The sequence below is a fragment of the Petaurus breviceps genome, unplaced genomic scaffold (genome assembly GCF_028583685.1).
Source record: "Petaurus breviceps papuanus isolate PSGF00001 unplaced genomic scaffold, PetGlider_PUasm1.0 175, whole genome shotgun sequence".
Classification (NCBI taxonomy): domain Eukaryota; kingdom Metazoa; phylum Chordata; class Mammalia; order Diprotodontia; family Petauridae; genus Petaurus; species Petaurus breviceps.
The window spans coordinates 4,021,255-4,039,883 of record NW_027185764.1 but is presented as its reverse complement, the minus strand read 5'-3'; the positions used below and the strand labels follow the sequence as shown (position 1 = coordinate 4,039,883).

General features: G+C 39.1%; 1 protein-coding gene across 1 annotated transcript in view; it reads right to left on the bottom strand.

Moving 5' to 3' along the window:
* PCSK5 (proprotein convertase subtilisin/kexin type 5) overlaps window positions 1-18,629 on the bottom strand; it is a 609,050-nt gene that overhangs the window by 550,368 nt on the left and 40,053 nt on the right. The window lies entirely within an intron of this gene.

The following is an 18,629-nucleotide window of genomic DNA, read 5'->3' as shown; positions in this document are numbered from 1 at the left end:
CTCTGAATTTGTTTCCTACCTTCAGACAATACAATCTGTTATTATAGTGTTTATTCATTTGATGAACTTAAAAAGGATGGGGGTGGGGAGGCAGGCGGGAGGGTAGAGGGAATGGAAATGAGAGCTACTCACCAAACTTGCCTGTTAATCTGGTTCTATAACATTACTATTGTGCCCCTTAATCTGATGCCATCCTTACCTATCTGAGCCACCTTGTTTTCATGCTCTGGCTAAACTTAGAATCATAAGGAATATTTCTTATAGACTTGTAAATAAGTAATAGTATAACTTTAGAGACAATCAGAAAAAATAATAGCACAACTTCCAATCCTAAGTAGTAAACTGAAGGCAGCTAACTTGCTCATTAGAAAGGAGTTAGGGAACTTGGGATTCGATTACTGATCCTGTTTCTGACTTGTCATCATGGCACTTTGGATAAAGGTGATGGCAAAACCAGCTCTTTAATTATGTGTAGTGCTCTCTGCTCTTTTCTTTCTTTCTTTTAGGCAATCAGGGTTAAGTGACTTGCCCAAGGTCACATAGTGTCTGAGGCCAAATGTGAACTCAGATCCTCCTAACATCAAGGCCACTGCTCTATCCACTGTACCACCTAGCTGACCATCTCTACAGTTTTGAAAGAGCTTTGGCATACATTACTTCATTGGAGCCTCATGCCAACCCAAGAATGTGGGCTGCAGGTCATGGATTTTTACTCTATTTTAGGCAAGAAGCTTATTCCCAGAATGTGACCTCCTCCAGATATATGAATATAGATATAGATACAGACATGTGTGTATATGTATGTATGTTTATACATGTGTGTGATGCGTGTGCATATAATACACATGTGTGTGTACACAAACACACACATATTTTGGCCAAACAAGCCCATCTGCTAAAGTAGTGGTAATCTATGTTGGTAGAAAAACTGACAACACCAAAGAAAACACAAGTCTTTCAAATGTAGATGGAAAAGACGTGACAGCTCAGGAGGTCCTGTGATTTGTCCAAAGTTATACAGCTAATGAGCGACAAAGAAGGATCAGAGTCCTGTGTGTGCTTCAGTCAGTTCCAACCCACTCGGTAGAACCCACGGTTAAGTGTTCAGTGTGAGCATATACTCAGAAGTTGGCAAATTTGATGTTTTTGTTATTGGTTGTCTGGACGTATTCTTTTTATTCTTTTCCCCCCAAGCTTTTATTTAATATTTTATTTTTCCCCAGTGGTTTTCTGGACTTAAGAAAGTGTTACTGATGTAGACTAAACTTTGAAGAGCATATAAATACTCAGTCCTCCCCCCCCCCCCCCCTCGGGAGAACCTGGTTGTTAAACACTTACCTGCCTACACTAATTAGAACCTACATCTTCTGAATTCTAGTCTTCTTGGCATTACATTAGGTGGCCTTTTTAAAAGGCAAGTCACTTAACCTCTTAAATTCTCAGATTTCTTTTCTGTAAAATAAAAGGGTGGTGGCTTCACTGTTTGTCCCTTTCAGAACTGACGTGCTATGATTTAAAATCCAGCATTTTTTTCTTCTTCTTGACCATTAAAGGATAGATAGGCAAAATGTTTAATTTCACAGCTCAGTTTAGTGATAGAGACTCAAAACAATACAATACAATACCACTTGCTGGTCCCCATAGGATAACGCTAGTGAGGAAAATTTTTTGATTGTATTGTTCAAAAGTAGAGATCTCCTAAGAAAAAGAAAAGCTACTGCATCCTTGGTAAGTAATTTCTGCCAACATATATCAGCACCTCCCCTGCAACCTAAAGTCTTAGAAAGGAATAAATTATGCTCTATGTAAGTAATGGAATACAATTGTACTGGAAGAAATGACCAAAAGGATGGGTTTTGAGAAACCTGGGAAGAAATGTATGAACTGATGCAGGGTGAAATGAGCAGAATCAATAAGATAATTTATATAGGAACAGCAAAATTGTAAAGACAACTTGGAAAGATTTAGGAACTCTGATCAATGCAATGACCAATGACAATCCCAAAGGAACAGTACTGAAACATGCTACCCGTCTCCTGAGAGGAATATGCAGACTGAGACATCTATTTTTTTACATGGCCAAAGTGGGGATTACTTTCCTTAATTATGTAGAGTTATTACAAAGCTTTTTTGTTTCTGTTTCTGATTTTCAATGGAGGAGGATGTGGAAAGGAGAGAAAATAAATGCTTGTTAATTAAAGCATAAAATAAAATTTAAAAATAATGTCTTAGCTGTCAATGGTTATGGAGAGGTTAAGGGGCTCATCCAGTAAAGGAGATCATGTATGTAGTGAACTTTTCAAGCCTTAAACAATTAAACAAAGAGCAGCAAGGGGGTGCAGTGAATAGAGCACCAGCCTTGGCATCAAGAACACCTGAGTTCAAATCCAGCCTCAGACTTTTGATACTTACTAGCTGTGTGACCCTGTGCAAGCCACTTAATCCTGATCACCTCAAAACAACAATTATACAAAGTTAGCTATTATTATCTACAAAGGAGAGTATGTTTCTTTGCTTGTATCTCTCTCTGTTCTATTTATATTCTCTACCACAATGATTTATGTGCCCACACACATGTGCACAGGTGTATATGCATGCACATGTGCCAACACACACACAGTGCAGGAGTGGAGATATTGAAAGTCTACCCAATTAATGAATGACATACCCAGAGACAAAAATAGTCATCAATGCCATTTTAAGATTGTTTTTTAATTTTGGGTCAGCTAGGTGGCACTGGTTCTGGAGTCAGGAGGACCTGTATTCAAATTCATCCTCAGACCAGACACTTGACACTTACTAGCTGTGTGACCCTGGGCAAGTCACTTAATCCCAATTTCCTCACCAAAAAAAAGTTTTTTTTTTTAATTTTAAAAATCATTTACCAGTTGGCACAGAAATAGGAAGAATAGTGTATGAAATCCTGCTTTTTAAAGGAGAAACTGTACTTGACTTTGGACAGGAAAGCTGGTTGAGCTCCGAAAATGAAATGTCTGAATGAAATCTCCAAAAAGGAATTTAAACCTCTGATCTCAAAGATCTTGGGCATTGAAATGATGCTGGACAACCAAGAGGGACAGCTACCCAAGTGTCCTGTTTTAAAAGGAGGCATTTACTGGCCAATGCTGAGACGCCAAAAGGCTGAGCAGACCTTGAGAATATCCCCATAATCCTTTAAATAACCTTTAAAACCACAAGCAGACTAACTGTTCTGTCTACATAGCTTTCATGGAGAGTTCATGATTGTTTTCTAAGAATTTTTGTGTAAGCTGGGCAAAGCCAATATGGGAACAGGGAAAAGGGAAGAAAAGGAAGTATCAGAATGAACCTGGCATTGGGAGAGGGGAGACCTCCATCTTTCCTCATGTTATAGTAAAATCTGGAATTCCCTTTGAGAGTGAAAAGCTTCCTATAAAAATTTCTCACACACATAAAATTTATCTAAAGTCTATATTTTTTTACTTATCTGCAAATACACTTAAGGTCTGATTCATACTCTGACAAATAATACTTTTTCATTAACCAAATAAATAAGCACTTATTAGTTACCTGCTATGTACAGGCACTATGCTAGGGATACTATAAAGACAAAGTCAAAAATGAAACAGCCTCTGCCTGCAAGGAAATTATATTCTATCAGGGGAGACAACATGTACGTGTGTGTATATAATATGCATTTATATATGCAGATACATAGTGGATAGAGAGCTGATCTTGGAGAAAGGAAGACCTGAATTAAAATCCCCTCATTTTAGAGGTGAAGATAGAATGACTTGCTGGAGGTCACAGAGATGAGTGGGATTTGAACCCTTCCTGATTACAAGGTCAAGGTCGTCCCTACGATGCTATGCTTGCCTCTTAATCTTGGTCTAAAGACAACCTTGTCAGTGATGAGAAGTATGATCTGAAAGGGAGATAACAAAGATACAGAAAGGCATCTTGGGAGACACCTCAGGTAAGCAGGATCCATATGACAATGATGGTGGCGATTGGAGTCCAGAAGGGACCGACATTTATAGAGGTAGAATTGACATGTCGTGGTAACTGACTGGATGTGAAGACAGAGGCAAAGGAGAGGAATACAATATGCCAACACTTTCCAACATGGTATGTGCTGGGGCCATTGACAGAAAGAGGAAAGAGTCAGGGGGAAGAACAGATTTCAGGAGAAGGTAATATTTGGTTTAGGACACATTGAGTTTGAGAGGCTGTGTGGTATGGTGTCAAGGGTCAGACCTGGATTCAAAAGCCAGCTAATTATCTGTCTGACCTGAGGCAAATTACTTAATCTCCCTAGGTCTCAATTTCCTCATCTGCAAAATAAAGGGAATAAATTAGATGGTCTCTTTTGCTTCTAGATCTATGATTCTATGAGCCTATTAAGCATTTCAGGTAGAAATATGTAAGGAATATGACTCCAGAGTTTGGAAGGGAGATCAGATCAATAGCCTATAGATTTGAGAGATATGTCTAACAGAGATAGAAAAACCATGGGAATGGCTGTGACTGCCAAGACTAAGCTCAGAGGGAGAAAAGGGCCAAGGACAGAACTTTGGGAAACAGAGAGCCTTGAAACTGCCAGATTAAAGAGTTTTTAAAAGAATGATGAAGAAGCAAACAGCTGTTTTTCAGTCGTGTCCGCTTCATTGTGACTCCACTTGGTGTTCTCTTGTTTGCCATTTCCTATTTCAGCTCATTTTACAGATGAGGAAAGAGAGGCAAACAGGCTAAAGTGACTTGCCGAAGGTCACACAGCTAGTAAGTGTCTGAAGTCAAATTTGAACTCATGAAGGTGAATCTTCCCAACTTCAGGGCTGGCACTCTATCTACTACATCATCTAGCTGCCCCTAGGAAACAGAGGAGATGTTGAAAAGAGAGAGGAAAAGAAACAGGAGATCATAGTGACCTTGAAGCCAACAGAAAAGAAAATATCTTAGACGGAGATAATAGAATCATAGGAATAATGTCAGAAAGGATCTCAGAAAGTCAACTTATCCAACCCCTTCATTTTATAAACGAGGAAACACAGGCCCAGAAAGGTTAAAGTGATATGCCTATGGTTACAAAGCTGGTGAATAAGAGACAGAATTTGAATCCAAGTATCCTGCAGAACTGGAACATAAGGAACTGACCAAATCTGTTTATTCCTGACCCTTCATTCCCCTCCTGGCTCAGTTCTAACTCTGCAGACATCACCACTATGCCTCAGTTGCCTTCTCAGCTTGGAACATTCCTCCACCGTGCTGGCTTCCTTATCTCATTGGTGACATCCTCCTGGGCCTCCATTTTTGGGAAGGACCCAGACCAGCCATCCTTCGCTCCCCTCCTAGATCTGCTTCTGACTCTTTAGACTTCCATACTATACCCCCACCATGTTTAGTTCCTTCTAATTTGTTGTCTTTCCCTACTGGAATTTAAACTCCTTGAGGGCAGGGAACGTGTTTCCTTTTGCTCCTATTTTTTATCCCACTGGCACATAGTAATTGCTTAATAAATGCTTGTTGCCTTGTTTTGCCTTGATATAATCACTTTATCATATAGAGATAGTCTAGGCATTGAGAGCCTCAAACACAAAATCATTTTTCAGTTGGGACTGGGATTCTGAAAGTCTGCTTATCTAGCAGATCTCACAGAACCTTCTGGACAAGGAGCAGTGCCTAATAGTTCAACTGCTTGGCCCAAATAAAGGAGACAGTCATTCCTATTCCAGGAATGTCTTTTTTTTTTTAAGCATGTTGATCTCTCTTGCCTCTTTAATATGTGCATTCCTTAAGGACAAAAGTTGTACCTTTTAATATGCATTCTACTGCCCCTAGCCCTCCTTGATCACTTAATAAAAACTAAGGAGAAAAATGCTGTAACATGCGAAGAAAAGTCGTTCCAAAAAAAGGCACTGTCTGAAAACCCAGCTCCGTAACATTATCTGTGGCCCTGCATTCTATCTGCCTCCTTTGCAGTCGGGCAAAACAAATGATCCCTCTATTTATATGCCATACAACAGCATCCAGGACTAAAACAAGGAACAATATATAACCAACACAGAAACATTTTCTAAATAAAACAGGAACTCTATGAGTAGATGAAGCACAGAAAATCAATAAAAGATAGATCAAAACACAACCATTTCCTCAATGCTACATAAATAAAGAGAATGATTCCCTCCATGCTGTGCGCTCAAACTCTTCTTCACAAACACACATACACATAAATACAGTATGTACTCCTTACAGATGCAGTATGGATGTCCTGCCCTCTGAAAAATTACCCAGAAAGTTAAGTTGGGCTGCAGATGTTTCTTTTCCCTTTTTCCTCCCTTAAGACCGCTATCCCTGGTTCTTCTCATTGCCCTATCTACCCCAGTCCATCAAAATTCAGGAATAGCACTCATAGACTAATTTGCACAAAGGTATAAATGATTGATAAGGCCTAAAGTCACTTCCGTTTGCATTTCAATTAGGAGGAAAAGCATAAGAATGTATTTTAATGTATTATTTTCTAGATACATACATGTATGCATACGTGCATATATGTACATGTAGCTAGTATTTATATAGCACTTTAACTTTTTCAAATCACTTTCTCTCTGTTGACTCATTTGATCCTCACAAGAAACCTGAAAGGTATGTTCTGTTATTATTCCTGTTTTACAGGTGAGGAAACTGAGAAACAGGGACATTCAGTATTTTGCTCAGGTTCACACATCTAGTCGGTGTCTTAAGACAGGCTTTTAAACTCGGGTCTTGACTCCAAGTTCTACTTTCTGTCTACTACATCAACCAGTGGTCTGTAATCTATAGTATTTGTGCCTCACAGCATCCCTGTAAGGTAGGCTATACAGCTGATGAAACGGAGGGTCAAAAACAAGTTAAGTGAGCAGCCCATAGTTACATAGCTAGTAAGTGTCTGAGGTAGATTCTAGATTCCAGATCTTCCTAATCAAATAAAAAATTTTATCTACTATACCACAGTGCTTCTCAAACCAAAGGCATGGGTCTGTGGTGGTAGAAACAGGGACCACTGGTGCTGGCTGTGTAAGTGATTGGGTGAAACCAGGGGTCTTTGCCAGTTGTCCTGAAATCATGTAAATTACAAGTTATAAACAATCCCCTTTACTTTTCTCTCTCTCTCTGTCTCCCTATGCCTCTCCCTGTCCCCTACCTTTAACTCTCCCTCCTCCCCTCTCCTCTTTCTCCTTCTCCCCTCTCTTCTTCCTCTTCTCTCCTTCTCTCCTCTCCTCTCCTCTTCTCTCTGTCTTTTTCTCTATGCCTCTCCCTCTCCCCCACTTTTTAACTCTCTTCCTCCTCCTTCTTCCTCCTCTCCCTCTCCCTCTTCCCCTTTTCTCTCTCTCTGTCTCTCTGTCTCTGTTGTCTCTCTGTCTCTCTCTCTCTCTCTCTCTGTCTCTCTCTCTCTCTCTCTGTCTCTCTCTCTCTCTCTCTCTCACACACACACACACACACACACACACACACACACACACACACACACCCTTCTACTTCAAGAAAGTTGAAGTCCCCCTGAGCTCTTGGCCCTTTTGATCAATATCAGCTCATACAATCTCACTTCTTCTGTTTTACTGTTTTCTACCCTTTCAAATATAATCTTTCCTGCCTTACATCACATCACCTCTAAGACAAAGATCAGTAACAGCAGCTCCAAAGCATGGTCTCTCTTTCCTATAACTATCTTGTCTCTCTCTCTCCTGACTTTTTCTACTTGTCTTTAAAGTAACTGAGAGAACAAGAAACTAAAGATACCAATTTTTTGTTGTTGTTAAAAATATACATACAGGTAAAGAGGTACCTTTTTACTCTCAAAGGGAACTGTAACTTCCAGAGCACCAATAATGTAGACTGAGGAAGAAAAGAGCCATTAACTCCTACTTCCTTCTCTCCCCTTTCCCCCTTCTTTCCCAACTTCTCCCCACTTTCTTGCTTTGAGACTACAATTACTTCTTTCCACCAACTCACTTCCCATAGAGAAAATATACCAAGCAGGCAAGCACCAGACAAAGTAGGCAGAGGCATATAGATGGGTTCTACCCACCCCAAGCTACTAGATGTACTTTAGAATAGTACTTTAGTAAACTCCTAAGGGCTCTGAATTAGGGGATTCTTCTTCCTCAGAGCATAACCAGCAAGTAGATAATGGGGCATCCCCCAGAAGAGGAGAGGGGCAAATAGCACTTTCTCTGTGGTCATGCACACCATCCACTCTCCCCACGCCTCTCTCTCTAGTCCTCTGAAGGTTATACTGGACACCACTGAAGACACGTCTGTTGAGGGGGGTCAACCTTACCTGCAAACCCCCTTCCTGATTTGACTACAGATATGATAAAATTGCCTTCTGTGCTGCTGCCGCAATAGCCTCTCCCTCTCACTGTAACTAAGAGTCACTATAACTAGTGACAAATTTGTTCTTCCCTAATCACTTTGGCAGAGAAACACAGTGGAAAAAATCACCACCCCAAGTGACTACCAGAGTTTAACTTTAGACTCGCACAGCTAACAGCAATCTTCACTCTGGCCTTTCCTATTGTTCAGTCATTTTTCAGTCTTGTCCCATTCTTTGTGACCCTATTTGGTGTTTTCTTGGCAAAGATACTGGAGTGGTTTGTGCCATTTCCTTCTTCAGGTCATTTTACAGATGAGGAAACTGAGGCAAACAGGGTGAAGTGCCTTGCCCACAGTCATATTAGTAAGTGTCTGAAGTTGGATTTGAGCTCAGGAAGATAAATGATCCTTACTCCAGGACCAGTACCCTATCCACTTCACCACCTTAGCTTACCTTTCTACTCAATTATAATTTCTGTTCTTAGATCTGACAAATTATTCTCCTAGATGACATATCTCACAATATCTCCTCAATCAGGAACTCAAATATTTGGCAGCCTCACCAGACAACAATTGTGTGAACCCTGTTAAGTGATTCCAAGGGAAATGATGACGCTAAATGCATCAGTCAGCCCTAGAGAGGGCCTTTGGTCATACATGTGATTTTACCATAGTGTGAAGGTAGCCTAAAAATTGGGAAGGGAAGATTCTACTTGTTCTGAAGTTACAGTCAAACAGCTCACACTGTCCAAAGGTCAATGCAAAGAGACACATCCTGCAGCTCTTTGCTAACAATTGTGATGCTTCGACTCAGTTTTTGAGCTTTTCAGCAGAAATATGTAAACTCCAGACAAAACCCATTTTAAATAACACTGGTTAAAAGAGAACTACAAATAGACATATGTGCTAGGCCCAGGGCAAGACCTGTTACTCTCCATGCATTACTGAATTCTGAGACAACTTCCTCAAGATGAAATCATTATACATAGGTGGGCCTGACTCCACCATTTTCACAAGTAGAAATGTCTACTCTACCCCTCTTGAATAAGAAACAGCTGAAATGAAGCACAAAAAGTCATTTGCTATCTTTTAGGTATGTATAATACCCAGAATATTTTGGAATACACATAGTAAATGCCTCCCACTGGAAATTACTTGGCATATATTTGGTATTTAATTACGTATGAAATGTATATATGTCATATATAATACACATACATTTTGATATATAATACCTTTTGTATACAATATACAATAAGATAAAATACAGATAATATTTAATAGGTAGATAATGGAAATATATGATATTTAATAATGTACTCATTTTAAATAAATATATTTAATAATGTAATAAAATTTTAAATAGATATATTTTAATAATATATTAATGAATATTTTAAAATAAAATGTGGACACTTAGGTGATGCAGTGGAGAGAGGGTTGGTCCTGAGTTCAAATGGTGACTCTTACTAGATGTGTAACCCTGGGCAAGTCTCTTCACGCTGTTTCCCTCAGTTTCCTCACCTTTAAAATGAGCCAGAGAAGGAAATGGAAAACTACTTCAATATATTTGCTCCCCCCAAAAGCAAATGAGGTCATAAAGACTTGGATGTGACTGAAATGAATGAACAGTAACAACACAAAATAAAATATATTTTATAATATATTAACAAATATATTAAGCTATAATATATAATTATATATGGTATAATATGCATTATGATGTATAATATATTATATAATAATTTTAAGATCAGTAAAGTATGTATAATATATAAATGTAACATGCCCCAAACCATATGAAATATAGATTATATGTAAATATATTATAACCCAAATCTATTATGGGCAGCACTTAGTAGTACAACGGTTCTCAAACATTTTGTTCTCATGATGATCCCTTATACTTATAAAAATGATTGAAAACTGTAAAAGGGATTTTTGCCTATGTGAGTTAACATTGAATGTGTTCGATATTAATATGATCTAGTATTATTATGAAAATAGTTTTGACCTCAGGGAGCCTCTGAAAGGCTCTTGGGTTCTTGTTTGGAGAGCTGCTCACACAGTGGATCCTGGCCAAGGATCTGGGAAGTTTTAAATCCAAGACTTGACTCTAACAAATACTTTCCATGTAACCCTGGGCTTAACTTAACTTAACCACTCAGGGCTCCAGCTAAGAAATTCTATGAGACCCTAAATTATGGGGGAGGTGTAGGTCAGCATTGGCAAAGGGATTTTCCTCACCTGGGAGTTGTCTATATCAAGGAAATGACAGGTCCAGTCCCCGTCCTTACCCTACCTATATGTTATTTCTTCCCATTAGAACATAATCAATTAACATTTATATAGCGCCTACTATGGGCCAGGCACTGAGCTAAATGTGTTACAAATATCTCATTTGATTTTCACAACAATCCTGGTGTGGGGAGGGTGAAGGGGAGATAAGTACTTTCATTATTCCCTTTTTTTGTGGGGGAAGGGGGAAGGTAGGGCAATTGGGGTTAAGTGACTTGCCCAAGGTCAACAACTAGTAAGTGTGTCAAATATCTGAGACCAGGTTTGAACTCAGGTCCTCCTGAATCCAGGGCCAGTGCTCAATCCACCAAGCCACCTAGGTGCCCCCATTTTTTGTATTTTTAATTTTTTTTGTATTTTAATCTTAAAATGGCATCAATGGTTATTTTTGTCTCTGGGTAGGTCATTAACTGGGTAGACTTTCAAAATCTCTGCTCCTGCACCGTTGTGTGTGTGTGTTCTATTCACTTTGCCACCTAGCTGCCCCTCCCATTTTAAAAGTAGAGAAAACTGAGGTTGAGATTAAATATAAATATAAATAGAGGTTAGATAGATTACCCAGGGTAAGTATCTGAGGTTAGTCCTAACACCAGGCCCAGCATTTTATGTACCACCTAGTTGCTTGTTGAGGGTAGAGACTGTTGGGTTTTTGTCTTTGTATCCCAATCACCTTTGACCTCGGGATGAACTTGGCATCCCTAGCACTACATTAGGAACAAAGCTCACAAAAGCATAGATGAAGAGTCAGACAGAAACTTTGAGGTCAATTAGTCCAGTCGCCTCATTGGAAATTGTTACTTGCTGAGGTTCACGCAAGATAGTCAGTGGGAGATAGAATATGGACTTGGGTTCTCTGATTCCAAGTGTTTATTATACCCTACTGCCTCCCTGGTGGAACTGAAGAAGACCCAGGATTCAATCCCGGGTCTGCTCACTATAAACCCAATTTTCCTTCCGCTATTCCACATTCTGCTTGAACAAAAGAGAAGTTTTAGCCATTTTCCCATTACAGCCTTCAAAACACTGAACACCCACATGTCAAAGCTTTGTTGCTTCACCTGCTCTTTGCATGTTGTGGCTTCAAATTTTCTCACTGTCCCAGAGGCTGCTGAAGAACATTTCAATATCAAGTTGTTGACAATATCATTGGTCATTGCAGCAACGAACAGCTTTACAGGTATTCTGTTATATTTTAAAGACATTTTTTCATATTAAAAAAAAGAATCCCAAAGACTATTTCATCAGTGGACCTCTATTGTATTCCAAAACTTCCATTTTGTTTGATTTTCCTCAGAAGTGCATAGAGTGAGGGCTGGGCGTGCTTGGGTGTGCTAGCACAACCTGAAGTGAACATTACCTTTAGTCTTACCCCTCTGGAATCCCGTCTTCCCTCAGGGGAAGAGCCCATGGCAATGCTCATCCCAAAGTGGGCTGTCTATGCTTTAGGCAAGGGGATGAATTCCTATATCCCAACTTCCTGCTAATATAAACTACAGCATGATGTGGTGGGTCTCTTATAGCTCTAAATCTATATCCCTATGATTCTAGCTAATGGGAAAAAATACTAAGCAATAGAGAGTATGCATTCCGGACCAAGTTCCTCATTGTGTTTATGGTAAATCTCATAGACACAGTGTTTTTTGACCTTTGCCAAAGTCTCTTTTTAAGATGTCAACTGGAAAGGGGGTTGGAGGTCAGGTTCCCAGCCACCTCTCCCCATCCCAGAACAGGAACAATATAGTAAATATAGCTATATGGTATGGACAATATAGCTATATGACAATATAGACAGTCATTAGCTCAGAGTAACAGAAGCCTGTTCAATGTAACTAGGGTAAAGCAGATATTCCCAAAGAGACCCTTTCCACTGGGAAGTAGGTCCTAATAGGGCCAGAGAGCAGGAATGAGCTTCTGGTAAGTTAAGGTAATTATTAATTTAATAATTATTTATCATTATATTTATATATATATATATTTATAATAATTTAATAATAATAAATACCTTAATTAAAGTAAGCAATTAATAATAATAATAATAGCTTGTGTTTTAAAACCTGCAAAGCCCTTTACAAACATCCTCACAACAGCCACGGGAGGCAACTGCTATTGTCCCCATTTTATAGATGAAGGGACTGAGGTAGGCATGGGTTAAAGTGACTTGTTTGGGGCCACAGAGCTATTAAGTATCTGAGGTGAGATTTTAATCCTCACCCCAGGTCTAGCACTGCATCACTTAAAGTGTCTATAGATGTGATCTCATTTTTCCCCCCTCAATCTATAATACTCACCCCCAAACCAATAGGGTTTTATTATTTAAAGAAATCTTTCTGGTCTTCATTTTCCTGTGTGAGGCCTTCCTCCCCTTTGCCCCTAGAGTATAAGGATGCACCAGTTTGTTTCCCTGGGCCTCAACAACAGAATCTAGAGGGCTCTCTCCTTTAGTACAAATCCCCCCACACTAGGATGACCAAAGGTCAAAGGCTAAAAGGTTTATCCTCTTTTCTCAACGGGAACAGACATGATAATTCCATCACAACTTGGCCCTCTGCTTTCTTCCTAGCAGGGATGGGTGTTCCCTGGTTCGTATTTTCCTCTGCTCTTTCTCAGTGTCCTGACATCACATACATTTGTTTCTCTCACTGTTCTCACCTTGGTCAGATTATGCAAGATATTCCTATATCTCTGTCACTGACAAAGCTCCTTATTGATAGCTTTCTCGACAGCTCTACAGAATGATTATGCTTGTCTCTTTTCCATAATAGCTTTTTTGCACAGAAGTATCCTGGTTCATGGGTCCCAAGGTCTGCTAGAGGGTAGAGGCTAGCTGGGCTGCCTACCAACCCTGGGGGCTGGAGGACTAGACTCTGTATATGAGGGCTGGGGGTGAGGTGGAGGGAATATGATGGAAAGGCTGAGAGTCTATCTATAATACTAGAGGGATGAAATCTAGACACCTACCATATAAAGATAAAGAAATCACTAGAAATCAACCAATGCCTTTAAGAAAGGGAGAGGTCTGTGGGTTAGGGAAACAGAGAGAAGGTTCACAAGTCAGCAAACAATGACTGATAAGAGCTCAAATGAATTCTGATACAGGTTCAAAGTCAAAGGTTAACATCAGGAAGAAATGTATAACAGGGTCAATGGGCACCAACGAAATTTCTCCCAAGGTTTCAGAGGGAATGCTCTGACCCTTTCTTGATAAATGGTTCACATACCCATTATCCTCTTGGTTTTCATCCTCTGGATGCATCTGATCTTTCAATGGCCTTCCTAGAATGTTCCCAGAACAATATTCTAAATGTGGCCTGATAACAGCAGAATACAACACAACTCTCGCTTCCCTTGATTTGGACACTTTAATTAATGTACCCTAAATCTGCATAAATTATTTTAGCTGCCCTTTTGGCTCATGTGAAATTTAGTCAATTCAATACCCTGAAATCTTTTCTCCCATGGTTCCCCACAACTCCTGACTGAAAAACAAACCAGACTGAAGAACTACTGCTAGAAAATTTGCTAGATTTGGAGTCAAAGGACCCATTTCAAATCTAGCCTCTGTCATTTACTATCTATATGACCTCAGGGAAGTTATTTAACGTCAAGGTTCTCATGAATGAAGTAAGCATTGATTAAGCACCTACTAAATACAAAGCACTGGGTTAAGTGTTGGACATAGAATAGAAAAAGAAGACAGTCTCTGCTCTCAAATGGGGTGCTGGAACCCTGACTTCTTCCAGCTCTCCATCTGTGATCCTGAAGTTTGGTTCTGATCCCTGGCAAATTGGCTCCTGTTAGTTTGGACTCATTGTGTCAGCCGTGCTATGTTTTTGAATTTTGATTTTTGTCTCTATTGCATTGGCCTTGACATCTCCCAGTTAATGTTCCCTGAAAATTTGAAAAGCATGTTTTCTGTATTGAGTCAGACTCTCTTCCTAGAGAGCTCTGCATCCCATTGATTTCTAACTACTGTAATAAGTAGGTAGGCAGCAAATAGGGTGGTGTTAAAGAACGTATCATTACAGCCAGACACATGGATAAACAGGGTTAGATAAAGGTCTGATTCTCTAGTGAGTTAGATAATTGCTACTTTTCATTTTTTTTTTTAATTTGGAAAATCAGTAGTAGTGTCCTCTAATTTCTTTTCACATGACACCATGCCCTAGCAAGCTAACATATTTCATTTCATTTCAGATTTTGATCGTTTCAGTTCAGATTTCAACTAGGACAATTTCTGCCTGGTTATTTAATAATGAACCAGAAATGTCAGACCAGTAAAATGCTAAGAGAAGCCTCCCACCTAGCAAGTACTTAATACAAGTTTGATTGAATAATAAATGAATCTTTTTTTTTTTTTAGTGGATAGAGTGCTAGGCTTTGAGTCAGGAGACTAAGGTTTGAATCTAACCTCCAACAGTGAACTAGTGCTACTAGTCAATTAACTTCTCAGTTTCAGTTCGTGTATAAAAATGGGTACAATTAGACATATACTATTTAGCATGGTGTAGTAGCTGCAGCACCAGACTTGTAATGGGGAAAACCTGGGTTCAAATCCTACCTATGTAGCTGAGAAAGTCACTTAGCCTCTTTGTCTGTTTATTTCTTTGTAAAATGAAGAATTGAAATGATGTCTGAGGTCCCTTCAAGCTACAAATCTCTGATCCTATGAATTCAGGCTGTTGAGGGGAAGATGCTTTGCAAATCTAAAAACTCAATTTACAAATACGAGTTATTAACTATTAGAATGTAAGCTTCTTGAGACCAAGGGCTGTTTCTTTTTTGTCTTTGGATTTCCAGCTCCTAGAACAATCTCTGGAACAGAGGGGGCAATTAATAAATTATGAAGGAATGAAGGGATCAAAAGAGATCTAGATTCCAGCTCTCCTAAAACCTAGCTGAATTGCCTCCATCTCTTTCTCTGGGGCTCTGTTTTCACATTTAAAAAATGCATTTAGGGGCAGCTAGGTGGTACAGTGAATAAAACACTGGTCCTGGAGTCAGGAGGACCTGAGTTCAAATCTGAACTCAGACATGGAACACTTACTAGTTGTGTGACCTTGGGCAAGTGACTTGACCCGAATTGCCCTGCCTTCCCCCTCCAAAAAAAATGCATTAAAATAAGTAATCTTTAAGGTCCTTTTCACCTTTAAGAGATAGTATGGAACAAGTAGGTGGCAGAGTGAATAGAACACCAATCCTGGAATCAGGAGGACCTGAGTTCAAATGCGACCTCAGACACTTGATACTTACTAGCTGTGTAACCTTGGGCAAGTCACTTAATTCTAATTGCCTTGCCTTCCCCCCTCCAAAAAAAAAAAAAAGAATAAAGAGAGAGAGAGAAAGCATGATGTGATAGCAAATGCATAGATGGGACTTTGAATCAAAAGACCTGGGTTTGAATTCCAACATTCCTAAATCATACAGTCAAGGTGTATGAACAAGTCACCAAGCCTCCATTTCCTCATCTGTAAAGCAGAGATAAGTAATATCAGTATGACCTATCTCACAAGGCCCTTTAAAAAAGGGAATTCTTATGAAAATGTGATGGACTATTTTAGGTTCAGTTTCTATTTTTTCAAATAGCTGAGATCTAAAATGTGACGTAAAAATACCATTGTATTTTCCTTCAGATGAGAACATTACCATACCTGTTTACATTCAGCTATTGTTGTCAAAATCTAAAAAAAAAAAAAATGGATGAAACAGCTGTAAGTGATTCCTAGGAGAAGCTAAAATAAACCCTTTTTAATATTTAAATTATTCCCACCTGTTTGTAATGCAGGAGAGAAGGAAACAAAGCAGTGCAACCCAAACCAAGACAGGTGCTTTGCATCTGCTCTTTCACCAATCACTAACTTGGCAATTTGGGGGCGTATCTCCATTTACCTGTTCATATAGGGACATAGGATGGAAATTGCACAGATGACAGAGGCTGAACTCCTTCCCAGGATGCTCTTGCCCGGTTTGAGAGCATCATCTAGCTACAATATTTAATAGTTTTTGCCTTTATAAAAAAAAGAAAAAAAAAAAGGAAAAAAGGCCAGTGGGTCTGACTTTGTTAGGAAAATTCTATCATTTGTTTTCCTTTTTAAAATAGCATTTTAATTTCATTTAAAGTAGTTTAATGTAATTTTAAAATAGTATTTAAATCTCATTTTTCTTATTTAAAATAGTATTTTTTCCAATTATGTATAGACAACTTTTAATATTCATTTTTTTTTTGGGGGGGGGTCGGGGCAATTGGATTTAAGTGACTTGCCCAGGGTCACACAGCTAGTAAGTATCTGAGGCCAGACTCAGGTCCTCCTGATTCTGGAGTCAGTACCCTATTCACTGCACCACCTAGCCACTACTCCCCCCACAGTTTCCTTATTCAATAAAGTTACTGGGCTGAAAAATAAATCAAGGAAATCCTATAGACATGGTTCGCTTATATTCCACCATAAGAGTCAACAAAGTCTCTGATGCTGTGACAAGATGCATAGATGTGGGCTAAACAGTAGTACAGTTAGATGACCTTGGAACTGGCAGAACGTCTGGCCGCTAAAAACAGTCATTAACGGTTTTATGTCAGCTTGGAAGGAGATCTCAGTGGACTGAGAACCTATGGAGTTGTCCTTTTCCCTGTATGGTTTATCACTTTTCTCAATCATTTGACCAAATATAGCACACTTGCCAGATTTAATAACTTAATAGTTAGCATTTGTGTTGTGCTTTAAAGTCTCCAAAGCCCTTTGCAAGAACTGACCTCATTTTATCCTTATAACAACTCTGGGCAGTAAGTTCTATTATTATCCCCATTGTAAAAATATAGAAGTTAAATGACTTGCCAAGGGCTATGCTGCTATTAAGTAATCTGAGGCTGGATTTGAATTCAGGTTTTACTGAATCCAGGGCCAGGTCTATATCTACTGGGCCAAGATCACAAAGTAAACATCCAAAAATAACTCTATAAACTAGAATGTTGAATGAATATAGGATGAATCTCAGAAGATAAAATTGCAAATCAACAGTGTCATATAGCAGCTGAAAAAAAGTTATCTTAGGCTGGATTAAGAAAAGGATACTGTCTAGAATTAGCAGAATGGGCAGGTAAGTGACATACTGGATAGAATGTCAGCCCTGGAATCAGAAGAATCTGAGTTCAACTCTAACCTCAAACACTTCCTTTGTGATCCTGTGATGACTTAGTAACCCTGTTTACCTCAGTTTCCTCATCTGTAAAAAGAGGTAGAGAAGAAAATGGGCAAATTGTTCCAGTATCTTTGCCAAGAAAATCCCAAATGTGGTCACAGAGAGTCAGACATAATTGAAATGACTCAACAGCTAGAGTCCTGTTACATTCTGCCCTGATCAGACTGGGATAGTGTGATTACTTTGGAACACAGTTTAAGAAACACTGATATGCTGAAGATGATGGTGACCAGGAGGAAGCATGGCCATGGATGGAAGGAAGTGGGGACGTCTATCCTGGAGAAGGTTATACTTAATGGGACAAGTATTTGAAGTATTTGCCACAGTCCTGTTTAAACTTTAATCTGCTTAACTCACCTCTAGTGCTCATATTTATGCAAAATGCAAAAACCAAGAGAAGTAACTTAGACTAAAAGGGGCTAACAGAGAGTGTTTGGAATACAAACGCTATAATAATTTCATTTTCTCAACAGGGAAGGAAGTTATAAAAGGCTGATTTGGAGACAGTGTCAATATTACACTGCTGGTCAATGATCTTTGATTTGATTAGCAAGGCACTCTTGGAAATGTCAAGTGAAAATGATGCATAATCTGCACTGGGGAATTTTGTCAATTCAACATGCATTTATCGAGCACTTATTGTATACAACTGTTCTAGTTGCTGTGGATACAAATACAAAAAAAAGTCCCTGTTCTTAGAGTTTATAGTCTACTGGAAAGATCAGATTTCAACTTATCCAATTGTTTTATCTTTATAATCTGCTCAGCCGTTTTATCTTTGCCTATCCCTGCTAGGGTGGGGACCC